Source organism: Silurus aristotelis (assembly GCF_946808225.1).
Source record: "Silurus aristotelis genome assembly, chromosome: 9".
Classification (NCBI taxonomy): domain Eukaryota; kingdom Metazoa; phylum Chordata; class Actinopteri; order Siluriformes; family Siluridae; genus Silurus; species Silurus aristotelis.
In genome coordinates, this window is record NC_139582.1 from 24,689,334 (window position 1) to 24,700,646 (window position 11,313).

Here is an 11,313-nt window from a genome sequence, read left to right on the forward strand (position 1 = left end):
CGGTTGACACAAGACAGAAACACATCCAGGAAAGGATGCTAGTCTGTCACTTACAAAAAATACACATTTACCACTAGGGAACCTAGCGAGAACCTAGAGCATACTTTGCTGCAGCTCTATTCATGCCTCTATGGACTTCTGTAACAACCACTGCTCCACCAGAGAAGCAGGGCAGGTGTTGGATGTTAAGATCTGGCCCTCTCCACCCACTGGGACTATGACAGATCAATAAACACTTGGACAGCTGGGGCTGAGTGTGACTCAAGATTTTCTCACAAACACTTAAGCATTCTCACAAACACCCCACCCATTACTGCAACACAAGCGACTTCCTTAGAAATAAATAAATATTTCAAGTTGACAAATTCATTTGATTGCTAATACGCAGGCTATACTCAGCATGAACATTTTAAATATTTGTAACTACACATTGTCCATCATAACTGACACATTTGTACATCCAATCCAATAGTCCATTTGTAAACTGCACACTTGTAAATAACATCTGTAATCTTAATAATAATAATAATAATAATAATAATAATAATAATAATGGTGTTCTTTAGGCTACGCTGTTATCCTTAAAGTGTGAAATTGTGTTCCTTTGTCAATTGGCCCTGCAGGTTACCTCCCCATTCCCTCCTAACCCACAAATGGGACAGCAGCAGGGTTCACATGGAGTTTGCTGGAGCTTTGCCAATGTTTTGAACAAGTTCAGACGAAGGCCACTGACATATATCCAACCAGTCTCGGAAGTGTAAAGGTTTGAAATGGGAAAGAAGTCAAACATAGTGGCATAGAAATAATGCTGAGAAAGATCAGCAATTAAAATGAAATTGGAGCATTATATCTTTATTGGAGCATTTCTCTCAAAATGTCAATTCATTTTTATTTGCACAGCACTCAATACAATAGACCTTGTCACAGAGCAACTTTACAGAAACCTGGATGTAAATTTGTTTCTGAAATCATCAAGCCAATGGTGAAAATGGCAAAAAAAAAAAAAAGAAAAGAAAAAAAAAAAAAAAAAAAAAAACTGTTATGAAGGAGAAAGCATGAGAGAAACCAGATCAAAAAGAGACCCCATTTATTTTTCTGGATGACACCCAGTAGTGTGATGCCATGTACATGTTCAGAGGTATTGTGGGGATTGTTAATGCAAGTTAGGCTTGTCATGAGATTAATGTGCTCAATTAGCTAAACTTAACATCCATCCATCAAACTGGCATCTGATTTTTCAAATATTGTCTTCGGAGTAAATAGTCACCACTTGCAGCCATGCATTGATGCCACCACTGGTAGAGAGGCAGTAAAATGAAGATTGATGATTGATATGATTGGTGACGGCACACTTTTATGGGCTAGTGTGTTCTATTGAAACAGGGTGGAGAAAAATGACAACTTGACCCAAGTATGTCCTGACACTTGGTCCTGTTCAAATGGCAACAGTCACTACTGGCAACAGAGTAAATTTGGCATTACTGTGTTTTTCCAGGTATAGAAAAGCTAAAATAAAGGCTGTGGCCTTATCTTTTAGTGTCAAAATAAAACGCATGATCAAATGCAAGAGCACATGCACATAAACACGCACATATGCACATGACTGAAAAATCACATGCTCTGTTTCCTGCAGTCAGAAGATCCCCCCTCCACCCACTCCCACATTACAGTATCTGTTCACCTTCCTCTATCTTAATATAATTTTTTCATACACATTCATCCCACATTTATAAACCTCCCATTAAAACATCCTTGAGTGCACGAATCCTGCCTGGAGACTCACAAAAAAGGGTCTCACTGCGCAAGCTCCGTAGCAACCACAGGAGCTCACCCAGCCAGTCAGGTGGAAAGGAAGAGGCACTGACCCAATGGCAGTGAATGAAAAGGGACTGAAGCAGGCACACTAACCCAGTAACAGCCTGTTGGCCTTCCCTGCCCACCTTCTATTGGATAAGCGTTAATGATCGTTTTACACATTAATGCCTTGTGTAAAACTGCTGCATACTATGACATCAATGTGAGCTATTTCTTTAATAACAACTCAAACCTTGCTTCGTATTCCAGCACACATTTTATTTACATTTATTATCATTGCACACATTTCTCATCCATTCACAAGCAACACAGGATGACTAGTGGTCAGTCATGTAGTATTCCTCTCACATTTGAACAAAAATTAAACACAATGTAATTAGTAATTATTATTTGATGATCAATGGTTTCTGCAATCCTAGCATCATACCTCACTCTCTTACCCGATCTTGTATGATTTTCCATTTTTATTATACAGCAGTTTAACCCTTGTTACAGTGTAAATAAATACCTCTGTTTACATGTTTCTTTACTAATAACATTCTTAGGTGAATGATTTTAACTTTTCTTTCTCAAAACCATTTCACAGGAACTCTAAACTATAAAGTGGCAGCAGTACCCTGGATGGAATGATAGTAAATAAATAAATAAAAAATAAACAAATTTTGTTAATTTGTTAAATGCTAATCAGTACCTGGTTTCTTTTGTTTAGAATCACAGTAAATCTGGAATCCTTACACACACAGTAATCAACAAATACATACTACTGCTTCTTCTACTACTACTAATAATAATAATAATAAACAATAAATAAATAATAATGATCAACAATTAAAACAATTATTTGTTTTAAAATAAATATATAATTACTATTATTATTTTATTATAATTATTATTTACACAATTATAAAAAAGAAGGGGTCTGCTCTTGCTAATTCTCTCTTTCTCTCTATCACACACATACACACACACACACTTACAAAAGCCTCTATTTTTTTTTTCCGCATGTATATAAAGGTATATCTTATCTTATCTCATCTTATCTTATCTTATCTTATCTTATCTTATCTTATCTTATCTTATATTTTGTAATATTTAGCAAATTATATGTTGATATTTAAAGCCATGAATGTAAATTGAATTTGAATGCTAATGTTAACATGTAAATAGATTAAATATAATACAATAAAATAAACTCAGAAATATGACTAGAAATGTGACTATAGCCTCTGGACATTATATTGTCTTATAAATATCTGTTAATATTTCCTCACCTCATTTGGCCTTTGAGTTTGCTCAATTGACAACGTGTTGATGTAATGAACATGTTAGTTTGTTAATTTAATTGGCATTCATGCCCCATTTTCTTTTTTTTTATTTAGATGAGATATGCATTTTGCGTTTCTACATGCACAAATTGCATGAGTGTCATACACTGCAGCACACCTTGTTACAGACCAAGAGAGAGCCTAACACACAGGTTGTCAGTCATCTCAGGTGAAGGAGGTGTGAATAATTGATCACGGCAAGTGGGGAGGGTCATTTAGGCCTGACCCTCCCTCTGACAGACTGAGAGATAGCTGAACTGGGTTGCCTCTGAGGAGGGGAGATGCCCTTGCTTATTAAACAAAGACACCCGATCCACACTGGTAAACAGAGAGTGCCAGACAGCAGCTCAGCTATAGTCTGAAAAATAGAAAGAGCTAGCATGAACAGTTGTTTTGGAGAATCTCACTTGAAAGATAAAGAGATAAAGGCTGTTTAAGGCCAAGTTGATGTTCATCAGTTCTTTATAAACGTAGAGCTCTTTAAATCTTCACAATGTACCTGTTGTGATTTAATGCAATTCTTTTTCAAATTTAACATGATTATAATCATTAGTTTTGTTTTGTTTATGTAATCAAATATAAAAATGATTATGTAATAATACCGAAAGTTATATTGAAAGGCTTGTGTAACAGCTAATCTTTTTTTTATATCTAGGTCTCGCAGAATACTTGATTCTGTTAAATCAGAAGGTGTTGATTACTTTATATTATATTTAACAGCGCAACACTGACTAAATTACCAGCTCTGAGACGTGGGCGCTTTACATGAATAGCCCCATTTTATAACACCAGGAAATTTTAAAAAAGTGTTGTTTTTAACTATAAAAAAACATGTAGATGTTAATTTGGTCCTGTTACTTTTGGAGATGTCTATTTAAGATATACATATGGTATAATATACAGTATATAAAGTGCAATCAAGTCCAGTGTGTCAATCCACATCACACATTCCATTAGTGAACATTTTTGAATATTTTTGTGTGTATCCAAATATTTAGGTGCTTGACTATGGCTCTTGGAAACTGACAAATCTATTTAAATATGAATTTCACATATGCCTTATATAAGAATGTAAATATTTAATTAGTTTGTAACTATTTCATCAATAAATATTTATCCACTCTTAGATCTTGGCGTGAAAGATATTCAGATGTTCTTCGGGGTGGGTGGGAGGGGTTCAGAGGGTTAACCTAGTTCATTTTGAGGAAGCAGTTGAATGCAATTGTATATGGCCCTTCTATGTGAAAGCAATAATTCATATATAATAAATATATTAAAAAAAATGTTTCCCAAAAAAAGATGACTGTTGAAAGCTGAATTTATTGTAACACATTCACTGAGAATCCCAGATGCCTCACCTTTGCTTTAAAAATGTGTATTTCATTTAGTTAAGTGGTCAAATTCATCAGAAAATAGTAATCCATAATTTATGGCAAAATTATACTCTTCAAGTTTAGAATATAAAAGAAAACATTGGCCAAAACGGACATAGACACGAGAGGTGGAATAATGTTTTTTTGCTTTATAATCTTCATTTTAATATAGTAGGCTGTCTATTTTTGCAAATATTACACCAGGTCATTTCAATTCAATTTAGTTGATTTGTATAGCAGTTTTAATATTGGACATTATCTCACAACAGCTTTACAGAGAAAAAGAGGTTATGAAGTTGGAATGTATAACTTTAGTGCCTATATTATCCAATTCCTAAAGAGCCAAAGGCAGTGGCAACTGTGGCTAGGAAAAACTCCCTTAGACGTTAACTCAAATGAGAATTCTTCACAGTTCAGCATTTTAAGGTGTGCTGTTCGTGATGGGTGCGTAAATGAAAAAATGTTAATGCAAACTGCAGGCCTAAGACATTGTAGCAAACTATTGATATTAATTACAGACCAAATCCATCCTCAGTTGATCAGTAACTCAGTCAGGGTGTAATAAATTGTTCTGATTTAAACCAGAATTGGGTGTGGTCTGTACCAGAAGTGGTTTTGTATAATAACTCGTCCACTATGCCCTAGAGAAAAAAACATGGCTTCTGATGGGGAAAAGATTTTATGTAGATTTTCATAATGTAATTTGATTAAATTGCAATTAAATGTACCATACCAGAAAGATGGCTAGACATGCTGTCAGATTCTTTTATAAAGCTGAGACACACTGAATTTAAGCAGCATGTGTCCTTTACACAGCATTTAATACTAATGGCTATATAATTTATTTTTATTATTTTGCAGAACAGAACACATACACACACAAACACAACAAAAGTACAAGTTTTTAAATACTTTATTATATTAATCAAATTATAATTTAACAGAGATATGCAGTTCAGTTTTTTTTTAGCTTAAGGGGAACAACTTTATAAAGTATAAAACTATACAGTATTTCTTTTATTTTTACAATAAAAAGGAATATGTATTGCAGATATACAGTAGTTTACTGTAAATCAGAAATGCATAACAATGTTGCCTTGTTTTCCCCAAAAATATATGAATACATTTATTTGAGTATTATTGTCTGTGATTTAATATTTTCAGATTTCAGTTTTTAGATAAGAAATGTTTCTGTGTTTTTTATAGTATTTGGGGTTGGGATTTTTTAAAGAAACCTGGCAACCTCTTCACTAAATTCTGCAGGCTGTGCTTTAAAAGTTCAAAATTACAGTACCCTTTTTCCCCCCAAAGCTTTGCTGTCAAATTTTCAGCTTTCTAAAAAAAAATCTAATACTTTTCATATCTTTAAATGTATTTATTCACAATGTATTATATTTTCAGTCTGACTAGTTTTCCTATATTTGGCTCCAGAATGGTAATAGGAAAAGTATTTTAGATTGCCCCACTGTATTTAAGTGTATTAGTATTATCACTGAAGCACACTGCTCATGTATCTTATCATGGTAAATAATTCCAGCTGCTTTGACTGAGAACAGAGTGAGGATTTATGCAGCCAAAAAAGTGCCCTAAATGAAAGTCTATACATTAATGGGTGAAAGTTCAGAACATTGTCACTGCACCACATACATTATCTCACAGTCTCTTCCAATCACTCAGCTCAGCCACAAATCCCCAGCAGCTGGAAACACTTAATGCATTTGACTGTGCACCAGCTACAAGCTCTTTCTAAATGACTCTGTACTTTATCCATCTGCCATGCTGCTGACCAGACTTTCTTGTATATCCCGACTGACTTGTTCTGTTAAGACTGGTCATTTTGTGTTTGAAAGAGATCTTGCATGGCTACCTGCTGTGCATTTGGCAGAAGCATGCAATGTCTTTGATCTATTTATAACCTTTGACCTTGTGCTGGACCTGGCAGGATAGGATTTGGAGGTTTTTGATGTTTCCAGCCACATTTGCATCTGAATAAATTGAACCTTAAGACTAAACTATGTAATGTTAGAGACAAATATTTTAGAAAAAAAACATTTCTAAACTGCTGTTGCAAGATGCAAACAAAACACTTGTTTAATAAACATAAGCAAATCAAAGATTTTTTTTTTTTAATTTAATGTAGAATTATGCATTTTGCATACACACATTTCAGTCCATTTTTACTGTAAATTATGTACATGTGAAGGTAAATATTCATGAATATATATATATATATATATATATATATATATATATATATATATATATATATATATATATATATATATGTATATATTTAAATCATGACACATTAAATATTTAGTGAAAGAAGATTATATTTGCATAAAAAAAGAATTAGGCCGTGTTTATAGTAACCACGATCAATGTTCTTGGATTCCATATGATATACTGTATGTCAGAAAAATTATATCCCAGACAAGCACCCACTGGTATACCTGGTTATGTAAAAAAAATCTTAAACATTCATAACTTAGTTCTGTTGGATTGTGAATGACCAAAAATTATTATTGTTTATTACTAGATATATTATTTAAAAGCCAAAATTTTAGTTCTTTAGTTCTCAACAGCATACACATTAAAGAAAGTCTGCGTTTACAGTACTATATTTAAATATTTATTTATATATTAATTTTATTTATATTTAAATGCTTGAATCCTGCATACTGGGGACACTCCAGTATAAATATACCCTAAAAAAGTCAAATATTTGACTTAAACAATGTTAGTTATTAAAATAATTATACTGCTACCGGATCATAGCACTATGCACACACAGCTGGTATTAACAGTTAAGTGTATCTTCATAGTGCAGACTAATAACAGTAAAAACTATCATTATAATAGTTAAACAGGAGTAGTTAACAGTTTTAATAGTTAAATTGTTAACAGATATTAAATATATCTGTTTAGCTGCTACAATGTATTATACTTTTTATTGAATTTTGTTTCTCATTCCATCTGCATCAGTATAAGCCACTCTTAAGTCAAATTAATTGCTTAGACATTAAAACTCACTTTATGTTAAATGGCCAATAAGAACAACAAACCTGTAAAAATGTTACGACACTCCGGTGAACATTAACCACTGAGCCACTACTGTACAGCATTCAATTCTAGCTGTGTTTATTTTAAACAGCATCATTGTCACATATTACAGTTGCCTGGCTAAGTTGTCTTTGAGTAAGCAGAGCGGCTAAGGTTTATTCAGTAGATGTTTGCTGAATGACTGGCGTAAACTGGGACTACATGAAAGAGGTGAGGGGCCTGGGCGAGTGAAGAGAGGCCCTGCTGAGCTCTGTCTCTCAACAGCTGCTAATTATTCTGAGCCAGTGTTGGCCTGCACTCTACCTACTAAACATTTATCTGCTGTCATCCATATTTTATGAAGCACCATTATCAGCCAACAATGAAGGAAGGAGCCAGACCCTTACCTGATACCAAACACAATGCAAACACTGGAGAATACAACAGCCACAAGCTCTCTCTCTCTCTCTCTCTCTCTCTCTCTCTCTCTCTCTCTCTCTTTCTCTTTCTCTCTCTCTCACACACACACACACACACACACACACACACACACACACACACACACTCACTGATTGCATATTCAAAGCAATTCATCCATATTCATAGCAAACTGGATAACAATCTTACACTGACATTAGTAAATGCAATGTGTAATGCCGTGTCTGCACTCGAGCCTAAAACACACAGTTCAGTTCTTAGATCACACCAAGATATTATCACAAATACACACAGCAGAAAAAGAGACACACACACACACACACACACACACACACACACACACAGAGAGAGAGAGAGAGAGAGAGAGAGAGAGAGAGAGAGAGAGAGAGAGAGATAAACACACAATAAAAAAAATCCAAGATTCAAGACTAGTGGGCTAGTGGTGCAGTAAACACAACAGACCAGCTGCATAGAGAGCTATGAAAACCAAATATATTCACTGCAGACTATGAAACAACATTTTCTTTGCCATTCAGCACTTTCTACTTTGGAATTATTCTTCAATAAAGCTACAAAAACTCTGGTGGGGGATGACAGCTAAAAACTGTTTTACCACCCAGATGAAAAATGTTCCTCATATAAATATAGACTTTTTATGTTTGTATGCGCTCCACCTGTCTCCTTAAGTTATTCTAGTTTTATACGTTTTTGTTACGCAATGCTTATTTTCCCTAAATCATATTTCTAAAAATTGTTCTGGTAAAAATGTATGGGCTATATAAAACTTGAGAATTTGATATTTAAATTATTTGTTTGAATACAGTTGTACACACTGATTAAAATGTATTGTAAAGAACACTTTCTACGCCTATTGTTTTTAGCATTCTATTTAATATCTAGGTTTTTTATTTACTACAGTAATGGATATTGACATTTTTATGATATAATAAGATGAAGGCTTAGGTTATATGTCAGGTTATATTTAATAAAAAATAAATAAGAAAGAAAGAAAGAAAGAAAGAAAGAAAGAAAGAAAGAAAGAAAGAAAGAAAGAAATCTGAAGTATTTCAATATTACATTTTTGTATTATTATTATTATTATTATTATTATTATTGTTATTATTATTACAAATTATTGATATATTCATGTACTTTGTAGAAATGTTTACATTTTTGCAGGAATTTGACAGGAAGTTGTGATTTCAGTTTTTTTGTTTTTTTTAAAGGCAGAGTAAATTCTTAATTCTTAATGTTTAAAATATAAAAATTCTAGCTCACAGACAAACAACAACAAAAATTTTATATTAATTTATATAATTACAGTCACAGAATTTTCCCCATTTTGGTTTTTGCATTTTTCCTATACACACCCACCAGCTAGATGTGGTCTTCAACAACTACCAACTGGGGAGGGGGAGGGCTAGAATGTGTAGTCACTTGAAGTCAACACTGTTCATGCAATATCACAAACAAGCTGCCCTCTTCTGCATGCATTAGAACATGAATAACCATGCTTTTTGCTTGGGAGCCCTGACAATATAGCTGTATGATCTGACTGGACTGTGTGATCAATATGTCTTTATTATGTATTGCCTGGCTGTACTGTACACTAATCACACTGTAATAATTAAAGCATGCTGCTGGCTCTGGAGGCTGCAGTTAAGCAACAGAGCTTTAGTGCCATGCTTCAGCAGCCTCTTTCAGGAGCAGCTCTCGCCAATTTGTACTTACAGCCACGAGAATAATTATCCAGTGCTGTTTGCGCCAGACAGTTCAGGCCCTCCGCCAGCAGAAATCTACACCATCCTCCTGAAAAATTCAAAAGCTATTAAACACAAAAAAAAACAGGCATACTCTAATATCCTCTTTCTACTTGTGAATCAACAAGTCTGCCTGTCTCAGAGGTGTTAAAATAGGAGGAATAAGTACCAACATATTCACACTCAATAAAAAAACTTGTGTTTTATTCTTGAGACTATTATTAAGGTAGCTGTTAAATCATGAAACAAGCTGTGTTTAATGATTAATTAGGGCAGTTCTTAAATTTCCAGATTTGTGTAATTAACCGATATTAGCTGGCCAAATCTTTTGTAACAGGCAACCTGGTGTTATTTTCACACACACACACACACACACACACACACACACACACACACACACACACACACACACACACACTCCTTTGGCTCAGAAACACTTATTCACAAAAGTCATGACTAAATAAATATGTTTATAAATATATACAGTGAGGAAAATAAGTATTTGAACACCCTGCTATTTTGCAAGTTCTCCCACTTAGAAATCATGGGGGGGTCTGAAATTGTCATCGTAGGTGCATGTCCACTGTGAGAGACATAATCTAAAACAAAAAATCCAGAAATCACAATGTATGATTTTTTAACTGTTTATTTGTATGATACAGCTGCAAATAATTATTTGAACACCTAAGAAAGTCAATGTTAATATTTGTAACAGGAGCCTTTGTTTGCAGTTACAGAGGTTAAACGTTTCCTGTAGTTTTTCACCAGGTTTGCACACACTGCAGGAGGGATTTTGGCCCACTCCTCCACACAGATCTTCTCCAGATCAGTCAGGTTTCTGGCCTGTTGCTGAGAAACACGGAGTTTGAGCTCCCTCCAAAGATTCTCTATTGGGTTTAGGTCTGGAGACTGGCTAGGCCATGACAGAACCTTGATATGCTTCTTACAGAGCCACTCCTTGGTTATCCTGGCTGTGTGCTTCGGGTCATTGTCATGTTGGAAGACCCAGCCTCGACCCATCTTCAATGCTCTAACTGAGGGAAGGAGGTTGTTCCCCAAAATCTCGCAATACATGGCCCCGGTCATCCTCTCCTTAATACAGTGCAGTCGCCCTGTCCCATGTGCAGAAAAACACCCCCAAAGCATGATACTACCACCCCCATGCTTCACTGTAGGGATGGTGTTCTTGGGATGGTACTCATTATTCTTCTTCCTCCAAACACGTTTAGTGGAATTATGACCCAAATGTTCTTTTTTGGTCTCATCTGACCACATGACTTTCTCCCATGACTCCTCTGGATCATCCAAATAGTCATTGGCAAACTTAAGACGTGCCTGGACATGTGCTGGTTTAAGCAGGGAAACCTTCCGTGCCATGCATGATTTCAAACCATGACGTCTTAGTGTATTACCAACAGTAACCTTGGAAACGGTGGTCCCAGCTCTTTTCAGGTCATTGACCAGCTCCTCCCGTGTAGTTCTGGGCTGATTTCTCACCTTCCTTAGGATCATTGGGACCCCACGAGGTGAGATCTTGCATGGAGCCCCAGTCCGAGGGAG